The 16,794-nt window shown below is 37.9% G+C and overlaps 1 protein-coding gene and 1 pseudogene across 1 annotated transcript in view; one reads left to right on the forward strand and one right to left on the reverse strand.

The window, feature by feature from the left end:
• The window catches only part of LOC126875441 (uncharacterized), a 299,435-nt gene that overhangs the window by 89,712 nt on the left and 192,929 nt on the right, over positions 1–16,794 (forward strand). The gene's annotated exons all lie outside the window — the stretch shown is intronic.
• Positions 8,473–8,555, reverse strand: LOC126875599 (U6atac minor spliceosomal RNA; annotated as a pseudogene).

The raw sequence follows: 16,794 nt of genomic DNA on the forward strand, positions 1-16,794 counted from the left end.
AACAGCATTGCAAATTTGTATAAGAAGTGGACTAGACATGATGAGGCTGAAAGACTTTGAAGAATCAAATTCATTTTTCACGGAATTTGAAAAAACGATAAATGAATCAAAGAGTGCTGGTGCAAACGTAAGTGAACGTGAAAAACTCGACTACATGCTGAAAACACTACCAGAATCATCGAGCTATATTGGTGACTTGAACGACTCATTGAAAGAAAGTGATCGAACTTGTGAATTTTTAAAAAATATTTACATTTGAACTTTTTATAATGCCATCGATCGATACGAATAGACGAACGTCCTCTCTAGGACGATCATTATAACGAATCATTATAACGACTCATACTGTAGAATAGCAAGCGTAGAGTTGAACGGAAGAATGGACGAGCAACGATTACAACCGGCATACACTATCTCTGTACTTGTATTTAAAGTGATTTTAATATACACTGACTATTACAATTTTATCACTCGTCTCTTGAATAAACCAACCAACACGTAGAATAAACCACCTCGGCTCGTAATTTTTGGAATAAGATACGAGATGTTCCACATAATCCATATATTCCTTGTCTTTGTTTTCAAACTGAACAGTATCTAGAAGTTATTTACAAATTCGGACATATTCCATCTGAAACATTTATTTTCTGAGATTCCTTAGATTTATAGATTAGCATAAGAAATATTTACCGATTATATAAAATATAAATATTTACCACTGTACGACAAATGTTTGTTATATACTTATAACAATTATTGTGCCAATTTAAAATATTCATAACCAAGGTTATATATATGTCGGGTTAACATTAGAATTTAAGGCGCGTAACGATTCTTCGTTTGAATTAGCCATCGTTTTACGAAGCAGAGATTATATTTACACGAATATACAAGACTTTTACAAAGTACAATAAATATTGAGTTTAACGAATGAGTTTAACGAATAATAAGATTAATGAAGGCTATTAACAATGTTCTTGGGTTCAAACGAATCCACGGTCAACGGGATAACTCTTTACTATGCGTAGAATAATTTTAACTATAAAATACGATTGTTGAGACGCTCGGTATAAACTGCTCGATGTGTCACTCTCCAAGCAATCGCACGAATAATAAACTGATGGAAATTTTCCTTGCTGTACGATTGCATTTGTTTGTTATATGCTCGTTGGAAGCATCGAGAAGGTTCCAATCGCCGTTGCTACGCAGTTTCTGCCTGGAGTTTGATTAGTAATACAACGTGTGTCCCATTATATCGACACCTCCGAGGTACAATCCCATGTGGCTAGGCCCGTTGTTGAGGCTGTATGCCGCCACATTTCTAGGGAGAACCATACAACCACACCACACCTCCGTCAGGCGAAACGTTCTTCCCGTGACCGTGGCTACGTTCGGCCACCAGTTGTCGCCTCGAGCCCAAGCTCATTATCACAAATCTCGAACAAATACAATCGGATCGAATGACGACAATTGTTTAATTACGCCTATGATAGAATCTAGATTACGGTGTTAAGGGATTTTCCCGAAGTTCCAAAGAGAAGGCTCCGATGTCCTTTCATCTCCGACATGTATATATAAAGAATATATAATGAATAAGTTGATTAAAGTCTTGAACACAAATACAAATTTAATGTTAATTATTCTCATTTTTTAACCTTTAACGCTCCGACTTTTAATTGTGAATATCGACCGACAATTCCAACTTATTCTCATTCTACTTCGACTTGCAAGCTTTTAACACTTTACCGACCGATAGCCGAATAATCGCTTTTTAGTCTCCGACGCTTACCGACCGATAGCCTATTCATCGGCTTTTTGTCGTCGACGTTTACCGACCAATAGCTTATTAATCGACTATGTTACGCCGGGCGACTCTCTGCCTGGCCCAGGTCACACACCGTGGGCCAGACGGACACCGAAACCCGAGTAACTTGCCTGCTAAGGTCCTTCAGACCCAACAAATGTCTTTTTCTAAATCAGTTTCTAAAGACTATTGTTTACTACGGCTTGACACGAGAAGGTTAGTTTTTCTCACGTACGATGCTTCCTACTAGCAACTTTCTATCGAGGGCGGTTAAGACCCTTCCTAGTCCACCAACCTTCGTTTGTCCAATCCGAGGCAATGTATACTGCCCTCACTTCCTGACCTACAATGGCATGAACAAATCCGATGGTCCCGTGCGCTAGACACACCCATCACAGGCTTTCCTCCGACACAGCATCGTCACTCAACTTCACTTCTTCTACCTCGCTGGAAAAGTCAACTACTATGTCTAACGCTAACGCCTATCGTGGCAGTCTAAGCATAACGCGAGAGTCGGTTCTTGGTATTGTCGAGCATACATCTCCTCTACTAAATATATTATATGACTACGTCCACTAATACACTAAATCCAATTATAAGAGCCCTGCTCTAACGTACATATCTATCTTATCTTCGTGCGATGAGTGATTATCTATTTATCTATGCTCATCAGTGTAATCTAAGTGTTGGAAATATATGATTTATAATTCTGTGAATCACAGTGTTATACAAACTCAATAACCCCTATTATCTCAACGGAAATCAGGGGATCGATCAATTCGTGGTGTCGATTGTTATAATCGTAACGGGAATTTACGACTCCCGTTGACGTCTCTCCTCGCGACTGCGTCTCCCCGCGATTGGTCGAAATAACAGACTATTATTATAATTAAAAGCTATTACTTATAATTCTCAGTGAGAATTAATTATAAAATTCTTCCAAATAAAAAGGAAAGAAAAAAACTTCTTAAGTGTCAGATTTTAAAAAGAGTACCGCACCGCATCGCACATTGGTGGTGCTTGGGAGGCACACTTGGAGCGTTAAGTGTTAAGAGGAGATATAAATTTGTAAATTTATCAAATTCAGAAATATTATTCAGAAAAACTTCAATAACTTTGACATTTTTTAGGAAAAAACACGTTTTGCAACACACGTTCAATTCTTTATTAGGTGCCAAACGGAAATGAAAAAGTTATCAATGTACAATGGAAGCTACCCACATTAAAAAGGAGAGCATGCATGCGCTAGCCTCCGCGGTACATCTCACGAACGCACGGTAGTGGGGATGTCGCTGGGCAACGGAGGGAAGAATCCGTTCGATCAATCACTTTATCTGTATGCGATTAATATCGTTGTGTAATATCGGAATATATTAAAGGTGTAATTTTGTCCGATTAATTATAATTTATTAATAATGGATTGAAAATACAGATATTAGTTAGACAGAGAAACGATGTTTGATTAACAGGAAAACTAAATGCAACGCTCGTATTTACAACAAATAACTTGACAACTATTTGGTAACTCTCTCTCTCTCTCTCTCTCTCTCTCTCACTAGCAACTCTACACTCGACAACATTCGCAACTCAATTCTAACGACTCTATGCTTCGACGTCTCCATCAACTCTGACCCTCGCCAATGCACTCCTGCTCGGTCGTGCTCGCTCTTGCACTCCTGCTCTCGTCCTCTCTCTCTCTCACACACACACACACACTTTTCGGCTCACATACTCTGGCCTCTCGATTGCCACTCCTTGAAATATGAAACCGTACTTCTGTTTTGACGCTGCTTATCTTTTCTCGCGTCACTGTTACTAGGCGCTCTTGGATGTAAACAAACCACAAAAAGACGGCGTACACGGTGTTTTCTAATTTCAGCCGATCTCCAATCAAAGCTATTCTACGATATTACAGTTGTATTCCAACAAAAATTCATGTATTGCAGAAAGATGACATAAATGATAATAGATTCTAATGTAAATTAAAAAACAGTGTTTGCAACATCGTCACTTAATTTGCGAAATTGATTACTGTGACTTCTGAACGGCTAATAGAACAGCCAACCTTTAATATGCATATTCACATATACCATGTATAACTAATTTGACTTAAATCAATCTAATGAAAATAAGTATATGTAATTGCGCTCCTGTCCTAATAAATGTATTTCATAATTTTACAAAAAATATATTGCAAAAATAAATAAAAAGTTTGAGATACCAATCAATTCGATGAATATAATAGCATTAGTGTAAAAAATAAAGTTGTATAAATGTTTAGAGATTTATACAAATTCTGTATAAATAATGTATAAGTAAATTACTCATTGTTCCTTTCTGTTTTTTTTTCTTGCGTTATGTTATGTAAAATTGAAAAGTTTGCAGTAATAGTGACACAATTGTTACTAAATAATAGGCAACAGTTTTAAGAAATAATATCTTTTGAATAAGACCTCGGATCAACGAAAATGAATTACACAACTTTTTCAGGTTGAAATACTTTTTGTGGTAAAGACTATACCAAATTAGATACTTTTTCGCGATCCTTATCACGTACGATATCAACCGTAAGGTAATTTATATAATTTATATAATAATAATTTAATTTACATTAAATTTAATTCACATTAAATTATTATTATATAAATTATTATTATTTTATTATTATTATTGCTTAGTCCGTGCCTTTCGGCTTTGGACGAACTTTCGGTTTTACATCTCTTATATCTATTTCGCTTCTTATATGTCTACCTCCCCTCTTATCCGCTCTATTCTATTTCACTCCCTTAATTATTCTATCTCTACGAACTAAATACTAGAAACTACAAATTAATAACTAATGACTAATAACTATTGCAGCTTTGGTCTTTAGCCTCCTTGCTGTGCTTCCTTCCTGTCGTTTGCCCTTTCCTTCTCTATTATTGCTTTCAGTTCTGTTAAACCTTTTCCAGTCTCGTTTAGTGTTTTTCCTATGTCCTTTGATCCTCCCGTTATTTCACATTCTTCTATTACATGTCTCAGGTCTTCTTCTTTCCTTCTACATAGTCTGCATCTTTTTTCTCCCTCTTCTTTCCAGTATTCCCTTGCTTTGGTCTCGTTCCCACATGTGAATCTTGCCTTCTATACTTCCACTTCATCCACCCTTCTAAGTACTTTGGTAATTCTTCTTTGGCGATATTTCTGTAATGTATATTATATTTGGATTCCCTTATCCTTTTCCCCCTCTCTTCTGCTTCTCTCTTACTTCTTTCTTCTATAATTTGGTCTACTGTCATCCTTGTTTGCTCCTCTCTTGCTTCTATCTGCGTCCCACCATATCTCACCTCTTCTAGTCCCTCCTTACCCTTTCTTGCTCTTTTCCCTTCTTGGCCATTTCCCCAATTTCTCTCTCTTTCCTTTATACACTCCTTTACTCCTTTTTAGTTCCTTTTTCATTCTAGGGCTTTATCTTCATACCTTGCTGCTCTTTTTAATGCTTTTTCTTTGATTTCTATTAGCTTGCATTCTTCTATCGATATATAATTTGGTGCTGTCATACCTAATATCCGTTTTATATATCTTCTTTGTATTCTATTCAGTCTTTCTTCCATATCCCAGCCCCATACCTCTGCTCCAAACATCTTCATTCTCCTCTCGTAGTCCTGTTTGAATATTCTTTCTCCCACGCTCCATGTTTTCTTCGTTGCTATTGTTGCTCTCTTTTTCCTGTCTTGTATGTGTTTCTCATCACTGCGGTTTTTCTCTAGCATGTACCCTAGGTATCTTATCTCGTCCACTTCTTCTAATTCTTGCTCTCCCCATTTCCATTTTCTTTGTCTCCTTTTATCCTTCTTTTTTCGAAAACTACTATCTTGGTCTTTTCCGTGCTCGGTTCTAATTCGGCTTTCTTTAAAAATTGTTTGAATCTCTTTAGCATATCTTTTAGCTCCTCTTCTCTATCTGCCATCGACACAATATCGTCTGCATATGTTAGTGACCATACCTTTCTTTCTCCTACCACTATGCCCCCAGCTTGTCCTTGCCTTAGTTCTTCTTCCAGTCTTGTTTGACTCCCCTCGAAGTCCAAAATTCCCTTGTGTCGCGGTTCTTGACTCTCGTATATCGCTTTAATCCTTCGGGTTAGTTTTTCGCTAATCCCCATTTTCCTCATTTTCTCCTCCAGTTTCTCTCTGTTTAGTCTGTTGAACGCCGCTCTTAAGTCCGCAAAGCAGGCATACAATTTCCCTCTTTCTTTACCTAGCTGCTTGTATATGATGTGGTTTATCACAAAAACCGCATCGGTCACTCCTCTTCCTTTTCTGAATCCGAATCTTCCAGTTTGTTTTCAATCTCTGCCTTCAGTCGTTCGTCCAATATCTCTGCATAGATCTTGCATGCTGTATCCATTAGCGTTACTCCTCTGTAGCTCTTCGCTACTCTCTTGTCCCCCTTCTTACATATCGATATCCTTTTTTCCAACCTTCTGGTATCCCCTCCCTATTTCCATATTCTCCTTAAGGGGGGGGGGGGGGGGGGGGGGGGGGGGGGTAAGGTATTACAATTTTTTTGTATTTTTTTAAATGAATGCATAATATCTTAAGAATATTGTATCAAAATTTCAAGTCGATTGGAGCAAAATTGACAAAGTTACGAGTATTTTCATACATGTCGGATTTTAATACATACCCGACCCGAACGTGCTATTGATACCTGGCAGATGTTTCGCTCTCTATATAATACATAATCTTACCCCCCAGATCCCGATGCCCCTTTGAACACTATTTCTGTACATAATTTACCAAGTAACGCTGTAGAGTTTTTTCAAATTTGTTAATTATTTTTATTTTACAATAACAAATTATCCGATTTTTTCGCAAAAAATCGCGTTTTTCCCTTCAAAGTATTCCAAAAAAGTGAAAAATTGAAATTTCGAAAAATCCTCCCAGCGTTACCTGGAGAAAACTGTTTCCTAACGAATGAACTTTAATTTTTTGATTTCAGATGATACAGCACCAAGTTACGAGAGGCGCCGCAATTCTACTTTTTTCCGAGACAAGTCCGTGAAAATTTTATACAATATACTTCGAATGTCATACTTTAGTGTATTATTGGTTTTAATAAAGAGATTCTAACTGTGTCGTCACAAAAAATTCACAGAAACATGCCTTTTTTGTACGAATTAACCTTAGCCCCCCTTAACTCCCATAAGGCCACCCCCACTTCCTTCGGTGCATACTTTCGTACCTCATATTCTAACCCGTTTTCCCCCGTTGCTTTCTTTTGCTTCTTTTCTTTTCTTTTCTCTTTTCCCTCTATGAGCGCTTCTCTGCTGCATTTTCCTTTCATAAACTTTGTCATCTTCCTTCTCATCACTCTTTTCGTTTCTTTCCACTCCTTGTTGTACCACGCTTTCTCTCCCACACCCCATTTCCTCATCGTCACTTTCTTCTTTGGCATTGCTTCGTTTATCTTCTTTTTGATTTCAGTCCACGTTTCCTCTACTGTTCTTCCCTTGCAGGTCCAGTCTTTACATTCCTCCAGGTATTTTTCCACACTTTCGCTTGTTCATTCCCTTTTCTCCTTCTCTTCTTCTAGCTTTTCCTGGTTTTTTTATAATTCTGCCCCCCCCCCCCCACCCTATTCAACGGCATGTAGTCAGACTATGTTCTTTTTTATACTGTTACGACCTTTCGCGGAGAGACGCGACCGCTAGGAATACGCGTCAGCGAGAGGCGTAAATTCTCGCTACGATTCTGTTAATCGACGCCGCGAAATAGTCGTTCCCCTGTTTCGATTAAGATAACAGAGGTGGTTCAATGAAGTAACACTGTATTAACAGGTGAACTTAAAAAAATATATTTGACAATAATATGTTGAATAAATTACACAAAGTTGTCTCGACCTTACGATATCTCTCAATGAATTCGTTAAACTATATGATTTTGATTTTGCTCGTCAGAGCTCCCGATGTCTAACGCTTGACTCGTCAGAAGGGACTGATTGCCTTTCGATCATTTCTTTGTCTTGTTTGGAAGACGAATCCCATTATGCTCGCTTCACGCCATCGCTCGCGCCTATGATCACGTATGGCTCTTCTTGTGTCGAAAACGTTACGGACAAAAATCGACGTTTCTAGGGCTCGCTGCTTGGCGACAACTATGCTCCTGTCACGACCGGCATACTTCAAATCCGACGGACTGACGATAGAGATAAAGATGTGGCGGCACTCGGCGACAATGTATATCGCTGAAGTGCCTAATGAACCATCAACATCCCAACGGTCCTTCCACCGAAGGTTCTAGAGGAAAGAGCACGTGGCAACGATCGCGGACGCCTAGCAAATGCATGGACGGTGGGGATGTTGAGGGATGACAAAAGAAAGTAATCGGATCCGATCGAAAGTAAAATCATAAGAGTCAGTCTTAGAAAGTCACGCCTAGAGTTCGGAAGTAGATTGTAAAGTGTATTGATGTTAGAAAAAAAATAAAGTTTTCTTTTTTTTATTTTTACCTCAAATTCCTTTTTTATTTTGTTATTTTACGTGACACTCCCGTCGATACATTGTATATGATCCGGCGGGCAGATAAGACGGTCTGCCTGCGACACTGTAGGACCGCGAGCGACGGTTAGAAAATACAGCCTGTGGTAAGCATCGTGGCGTAACACCTACTTTCATGTCGATTATTGATAAAGATTATTCGCCAGTGATACCATTTATATGTGTTCCCCCTTGTCTACGGGAATGTTAAACGTCTCTCCTTTCATACTACAAAAAAATTTTTTTTTTTTTTTTACGTGGAGGAAATCTTCATAGACACCTTACCACCCTGTGGGGACGGGCAGAAGGTAGTGCCGGTTTCTTACCGGCTAAAACCTCCACGAACGGGGCAGTGTATCAGTGCGAGTTTTGACCGTCGGACCCCTGTGTGCTTAACACCAAGCACGTTTAAAAACCAAGTACTCCCAGAAAGTACACCCAGAACACACGCAAGGGAGGGGCTGGCCGCTTGCCTGTTTGTATATTCTAAGAGAAATTTTGGTTTTTCCGTCCCTTTTTAGATGCAGAGACTTCTTATACCGAGGATTCGAACTCGCGACGCGTCGTCTTCAGTTCTGAGCTTCAACGAGCGTAGCTGGCTGCCCCGTCGACTTTCTACCTGATTGGAAAGGATTTGATTCTTAATCTGGCAATGTATATCAGGAAGTATTCTAATTAGCCTCTTGAAGGAGATGTATATTTTTCATAGCCCTCTCAAAATATAAGGGGTAAAGTTATATAATTCCCTTAATTAAATCATTATTATTAAGTCTATTATGAAGCGCTGAATAATATATTTTTGCTGCTATTATAATTCTTGTAGTAAGAGATGGCCGTTCTAAAAGAATTCCTGCCTCTACTAATGCGCTTATTTTCAAGATGCCTAGCCATGCGTTTTCCATCGCACTGGCAGAGATTTTATAACGTATGGGATTAGCATAAGTTATAAATAGGTCTAATTAATAATTTATAACAGAAGATTTTAACCTCAAGATTTAGGTCAGATGCAAACGATCGAATTTTAATTGGATTTTGTTATCTCTCGCTTAGCGTTCTGTATTATATACGTGCGTTTTAGGTTCTTCTTGCTATTTTAATGTTTCCATGTTTGGATGGGATATTTTCAGATGTTCTTTTTCTTTTTTTTTTTTATTATTTAATTTGTACTTTACAATTTGCCCACATTCGGCAAATTTTTCTAGCTTATTTTCAGATGTGAACGTAGCGAAGGAATAAGTTTCCGTTTTTAGCGTTGTTAGCAACAAACAAAATAGAAAATGGGTTCGAGGACATTTTCTTGTGAAACCGTTAATTTCTTTCAGAGAGGACACATACACTTCTAATTTTAACATACAAATACCTATTCGTAATGTGGGAGAAAATAATTCTATATGTGCTATTCAGCAGAATTGTTTATAACTTCCTTAAAATCCTTCATTTTATCACATAATACATAAAATCATTCAATCTTTAGCGGAGGCTTTTTCCACATTGAGAAGCAACGCGGTGCAGTATTTTCCACCTTCCGTTGATCTAATTACGTCGCTGGTCATTCTGTGTATTTACTTTACTGTATTCTGATTCTTCCTGAATCTAAATTGTTGGCCTAGGATTAGGTATTTAGCTTTTGGCCGGATAGCCAGCTACGCTCGTTAAAAAACAACGGAAAAACTAAACATTATCGGCACCCACTTTTCCAAAACACACACACGAAACGACCACATGGGTCGAGAACGACTGAACAGCATTATCATCGCCGAAACAAACAAACTCAAAAATAAAATAGAACAAGGCATAGCGCAAAATAAAACAGTTTGCACATTCTCAAACGAAAACACCTCGGACAACCCCAAACAACCAGAACCAGAAATAAACTACTTTACAAATTACAGCCAACTAAATATAATATTCTCCAAACTAAACAAGAAAAAATCCTACGGCTTCGATGGCATGCCAAACATTTTGCTCAAACGCTTACCTAACGAAATAAAATGGTACTACACGGTACTCTTCAACAATGCGCTAAATAACACGTATTTCCCCGGAAAATGGAAAAAGGCCAAATTAATAGCCATTACAAAAAAATAAAGACGGTTCATCGCCTGCAAACCTACGACTTATAAGCCTCCTCCCCAACATAAGCAAAGTATTGGAAATAGTCATAAACAACCCCCTAGCCTCCTTCTGCGCAATAAATAACGTAATCCCAGAAAATCAATTCAACGCAATTAGAAGAAAAACAGCAGTTACCCCATCAGCGACATCTACAGCCAGCGCAACAATTATCACGAACAACACTTTTACACCTAAACAATAAGAACAGAACTTCAAGAACTTTTTGACAAAATTAACGATTACTACTATACATGGAAACTAAAAATTAATGCTACCAAATGCGAAACCATACTGTTTAGATCCACGTCAAGTGAAAAAGGCCCAATAGAAAGAGAACACTGTAAAAAATTCCAATTAAGAGGAAAAGCAAACGAAGGGGAGCTCATACCACACAAAAATTGCGTAAAATATCTAGGCGTAAATATAGACGACAAATTAAACTGCAAGCAGCACCTCGAAATTCAACTCTCCAAAGCCAGCAAAGCATTCTAGAAAACGAAAAGATTATTCTACACCAAGCGTCTCAACAGCAAAGTAAAAATCCTGTGCTACCAAGCACTAATCAGACGGATCATAACCTATAGCTGCCTAATCTGGTACAACGTATCAGCTTCCCTAATGGAAAAAATTCGCATATTCGAAGGAAAATGCATCAGGGCTTGCCTGAGTACTTACAGATTCGAACACAGCAGATTCAAAAAATACGTCAAAAATAAAAGAATCTACGACTTAGCCAACAACCACCGCATCGACTGCCACATCTTAAAACAAGTACATAACCTAACGAACAAACACACACCACACTAAAGAAATAAATCAATCAAATTCGAAGATGGTATCCCACTGGGGGTAGCCATCCACATGTTATATTATTATGCCACTAAGCTATAATATTTTACCAAATGTCCTACTGGACAAATTGTAAAATGTAAATAAATAAATAGAAAGAAAAGCATCTCAAAACTAACAAGGAGCCACTTCGCGCAAGCTGCAAAGATAAAACAAAATAATTTAATCTTCGGTTGCTTATTTCCAAACGATTCGTATTACAAAAATACACTGACAACAGGTTAGGCCCCCCCCCCCCCCGCCCGAAGCGTTTTTATACCTAGACGAAAGAAACTATCTCCAAGACCAAAATAATATCCCAATAATATACCATATAAAAAGAAAGATAGGGATTAAAACAATACTCTACGAGAAGAACTTAAATGGACAAACCGTAGACACTAGGTGGAGATACAACATGGCCCTTCCCCAAAAAGACACAGAAGACAATCACAGAAAAAACATAAAAAAATTGGTGGATACCGAAACCATAGTAAAAAAGAGAATAACAAGAGAAAGAGCCACAAAACGGCAACGCTCAAATCTCCCTCCGTATAAAATAGTGTGAATATTGTAAACTTTGTAAATATTGCAAATAATTCTACAGGACACCCCTCCCTTCCCCGCCCCGACCACCCTCACCGACCCCTTTCCAAAATCCCACAGCACCTCCAAAACCGAATAGACTAACGAACTGTCCTGTTTTTGCGACCAGGTTTTCAGGACAGAGATACAAAGAAAAAACTACATCGTATATACGCACCGCTCTATAGCGACTTAAATCCAATTTCTATATTGTAAAGCTAAAAAAATGTAATTCCGACATACAAAATATTGTATGCCTATGTCGTACCGTCATGTATCGGTATTTTTGCCTAAACAGTCCCACAACCAAAGTTCATTGTTTATGGTGAACAGCATGCCAATGTAACATTCTGTTAAGGTATAGAGAGGAATCGGAAAAGTAAATGATTTACTTTATTCACAACAGCTATACATATATATGTCGGGTTTACAATAGAATTAGAGTTCGGGGCGTGAAACGAAACTTCGTTCGGATTATACATTGTCGTTATGCAATAGAGAAGACATTGACTAGTGCAAATACGATTATTATAGAATTGGACAAGTAACCGTGGTAATTAGATACTCGAGAAACTAATGACAATGATCCTAGGTTCAATAACGAATCCGCGGTCGACCGGATGATAGATGAACGTGCTCACAAAAACTAAGTCGGACGCGTAATATTCACTGGTCGTAAGGTGTTACTGTTTTCGTCGATGAGATCGCAAGAAAGAATGACTTTCCGTCCCAACGATGCCACAGAGGAAAAACTACGATGGGGTGTGTCTAAGGACACGAGATCATGCGATTCATCGGGGATAGCCTTCGTTCGGAAAGGAAGGGAAATTGACGTTACTGCTAATTGGTCAATCTCCATATCGGTAGTTAGAAAAAGATGCTAGCCGCCCTCGAGCCGCAGCCACGTTCGGCGACTAGCTGTCGCCTCGAGCCCAAGCTCATTATCACAAATCTCGAACAAATATAATCGGATCGAAAGACGACAATTGTTTAATTACGCCTATGATAGAATCTAGATTACGGTGTTAGGGGATTATCCCGATGTTCCAAAGGAGAGGCTTCGATGTCCTTTCATCTCCGACATATATTACACTCTGAAGACCTCGATAACCTTCTTACACGCACGATTGTTGTCAACAGACTATTCTAATAGATTCTTCTAACAGCTACCAATCGTCTTTTGTCTCAACTGAGCCCTCGACGTCCTCTGACGCTTACGCACACATTCACATGTACAGTGTAAATGTATCATCTATCTAACACATTCATCTACTGGTCAATAAACATTATAAAAAAAAAAGCTACACTCGTTATGGCCCGGGACTGAAGACGACGCATCGTGAATTCGAATCCTCGCCCTGGATATATTTCCAAAGGATGGAAAACCCAAAATCTCTCTCAAAAGCTAATATACGACATCTCCCATATGCGTTGTGTTGGTACTTTCCGCGAGTGCTTGGTAGAGTTGCTTGGTAAGCACCCCAGGGCCGACGACCACTCACACTTCCGACCATGTTTCTACCATTTTGACTGTGAAGATCTTAGTCGGTAAGAGTCCGGCCGACACACTACCTTCTGCCGCCGCCCTGTGTCCCCCGGTCGGCACGATGGAGAGGTAAAAGGTTGTCTATGAGAACGTTCTCCACGAAAAAAAAAGAAAAAATAAAAAACACTGACAATCACTAACAACTAAACGAAAGGACAAAAAGAAAGAAAAACATAAAAAAACAAAAAAGAAAGAAAAGAAAAAACAAAAGAAAAGAAAAAAAATTGTTTTTTAATGCGGACGAGGGAGATGGTGGTCTGGTGGCCCTGGACCGCTCCGCCCCGCCCGCTATGGGTCAAGACTTTCAGGGAGGTGGCGCTAGCGGCAATGGCGTCCGCTAGCGCCAAATTAATCAGTTAGGAAACTTTTAGGAGAGTGCACCAGCCGTAATTTGCAAGAGGTTCCGTGGCATTCCATTTTAGTCGGTAAGAGTCCGACACTGCTATGCTGCTGCAGCCGCAACAAAGCGTCCATGAGCATTTCTCCACGTACAAAAAAAAGGGATTTAGCTATTATTTCATCCATTCATCTTTTGTCAATTGTCTTCTCTACTATTTTGGATGTTGGATTCCATAGTATGGATCGAAGAATCGAATAGTTTTAATATCAACATATACATTCAAACTATAATATATTAGGTTGGCAACTAAATGATTGCGGATCTTGTCATTACCACTTAATGGCAAAATCCGCAATCACTTAGTTGCCAATCCAATAATACACGATTCTTCTTGTTTCTATCCTATCCATGGCTTGCAGAGAATTTCTGGAAAAAGAAAGTTGGCTTGTCTCGTCGATAGCTGGTTATGGAATGGTTGGAAGAGTTTTTGTAAAATTCCTGTGTGGGAAATTATAAGAAAGGTTAAAAGCCTGACGCTGCTGGTGGTGTCTCTGATACTCGTATGATTCGACATTTACGTTCGGCTTAAAGCCATCCGTTCTTAAACGATGGTGGAAAAAATGATCCTGGTTAAATACTACATAACAAGGTAAGACACGACACAACATACGATTAACAGATTCAAAGAAAAGCCAGAATACAATATAGATATAATTGGAAGGAAAGTTACTGGTTATAAGCGGATGGTGGTATTACATTCTTATTTGCTTTTTCTAACACTATCTGTGCACGTTTCCATATCTGTGGAAAATTCCCTAGCCTGAAAATAAAAATCTTACTCCTTTGTCCGGAATTTCTTTTAATATTTTTGCTGTTATTATATCGTATTCAGGTCTTTTCCGTTGTTTCTTTAAATTTTTGATTATTGCTTTCTTTTATCATTTCTGCTTAAAATTTGTTACTCGTTAATGCAGTCGATATTTGGTTCTTGTATGTTTAAACATTGTTAACCATTTGGCTATAAACCGAATAATAATATAAATGGATAATAAATGGCTGGTGATAATTGGAAGAAATAATCTTTTTGCAGCTCCTTCCTTACAATCCAACATTTGTAGCTTGCCGGATGATTGTTTCTGCAATTTGCACAGATTACCTTTTTTATTTTTTTACATATGAGCAATTAATCGAGAGACACATACCTGAACATTTGACACGAGTCGGTAATTTATTACAATAATTTTTCGTGCGTCCATGTCGTTCACACACTGTGGAATATTATTATTAGCTCTTGGCGTTTATACTTTTATGAACATATCACATACCGTCTTATTCACGTTCAGAGAGAAACATTGACAATGATGTTAAAGCGACACTTTCGCTTAAGTAAATTACGTTGTGTAGCGTGTGTCTCCTTTCCAATAGATCTGTTTTGATATATTTTATGTCAAGTTTTGGGTGTTTAAATTACTTATAATTCTCAATGAGAATTGATTGTAAAAAGTCTACCAAATAAGAAAAAAGTTTTGGGTGTAATTCTTTTATTGTCACCTGAAACCTTTTAATATCTTTGCTTAGTAGGTATAATAATTTACATTTTTATTTTTTGGAATATTTCTTACTATCCTGTATGCGTCTGAATCGAGCTCTTGTAATTTCATTTGTTCTTCCAATTGTTTCGTTATATGTTTTTTGGTTCTTATATGTAGTTTTAACGTTTCCTTGTCTTATTTAATTTACATTACATTTAATGTATTGTTTTTGATATAAAAGTAGAATGATTTTATAAATTCTCATCACTGATGTTTTGTAATGTTATACATCTATTTGACGTTTACGAATCTTCTAACCACTTAATATTGGTTTTCACGTTAATTAGTCTTATTTTCGTACGTGAATTCTCCAAATCTACTTTTGTTCCTCTTTTCCTTTCTAGTGTGGGAAGCTTCCATTGTACATTGATAACTTTTTGTTGTTGCAAAACATGTTTTTTCCTAAAAAATGTCAAAGTTTTTCAAGTATTTCTGAATAATATTTTTAAATTTGATAAATTTACAAATTTATATCTCCTCTTAACATTTAACGCTCCAAGTGTGCCTCTCAAGCACCACCTATGTGCGGTGCGGTGCGGTACCTTTTTTAAAATCTGGTACTTAAAAACGTTTTCTCTTCTTTTTTTTTAGTTGGAAGAATTTTACAACCAATTCTCATGGAGAATTATAAGTAAAAGCTTTTAATTATAGTAATAGCCGATTAATAGTCTATCAGTCGGTAAGTGTCGACGACAAAAAAGCGATTATTCGGCTATCGGTCGGTAAAGTGTTAAAACCTTGCAAGTCGAAGTATAATGAGAATAAGTTGGAGTTGTCGGTCGATATTCACAATTAAAAGTCGGAGCGTTAAAGGTTAAAAATGAGAATAATTAACATTAAATTTCTATTTGTGTTCAAAATTTTAATCAACTTATTCTTTATATATTCTTTATATATATATATGTCGGGTTAAGATCGGAATTTTGGGCGCGTGACAACTCTTCGCGTGGACTAGCCATCGTTTCACAAAGCCGAGATTATATGTACACGTATATACAAGACTATCACTAAGCTTAACAAATAATTAAGTCTAATGAATAATAAATTTGATGAACAATGAAGTTAATGAATAATATGATTTACGAATAATGAATTTAATGTACACTATTAACAATGTTTTTGTTGGGTTCAAACGAATCCACGGCCAACGAGATAACTCTTTACTAAGCGTAAAAAATAATCTTAGGCGCAAAATACGATTGACGAAAATGCTCGATGTGTCGCTCTCCAAGGCAATCGCACGAATGCCAGCCTCGTCTGCAATTCGATACGCACTCGTTAGAAGCATCGAAAAGTTCCGAACGCCGTTTCTAGGCAGTTTCTGCCTGGAGTTTGGTTATTGATACAATGTATGTCCCATTGTCTCGGCACCTTCCAGGTAACCTCACACGTGGCTAGGTCCGCTCTAGAGGCCGCATGCCGCCACAATCACACTTCTCGGAAAACCCATACAACCACTCCAGACCT

Source organism: Bombus huntii, chromosome 18 (genome assembly GCF_024542735.1).
Source record: "Bombus huntii isolate Logan2020A chromosome 18, iyBomHunt1.1, whole genome shotgun sequence".
In the NCBI taxonomy this organism is placed as follows: domain Eukaryota; kingdom Metazoa; phylum Arthropoda; class Insecta; order Hymenoptera; family Apidae; genus Bombus; species Bombus huntii.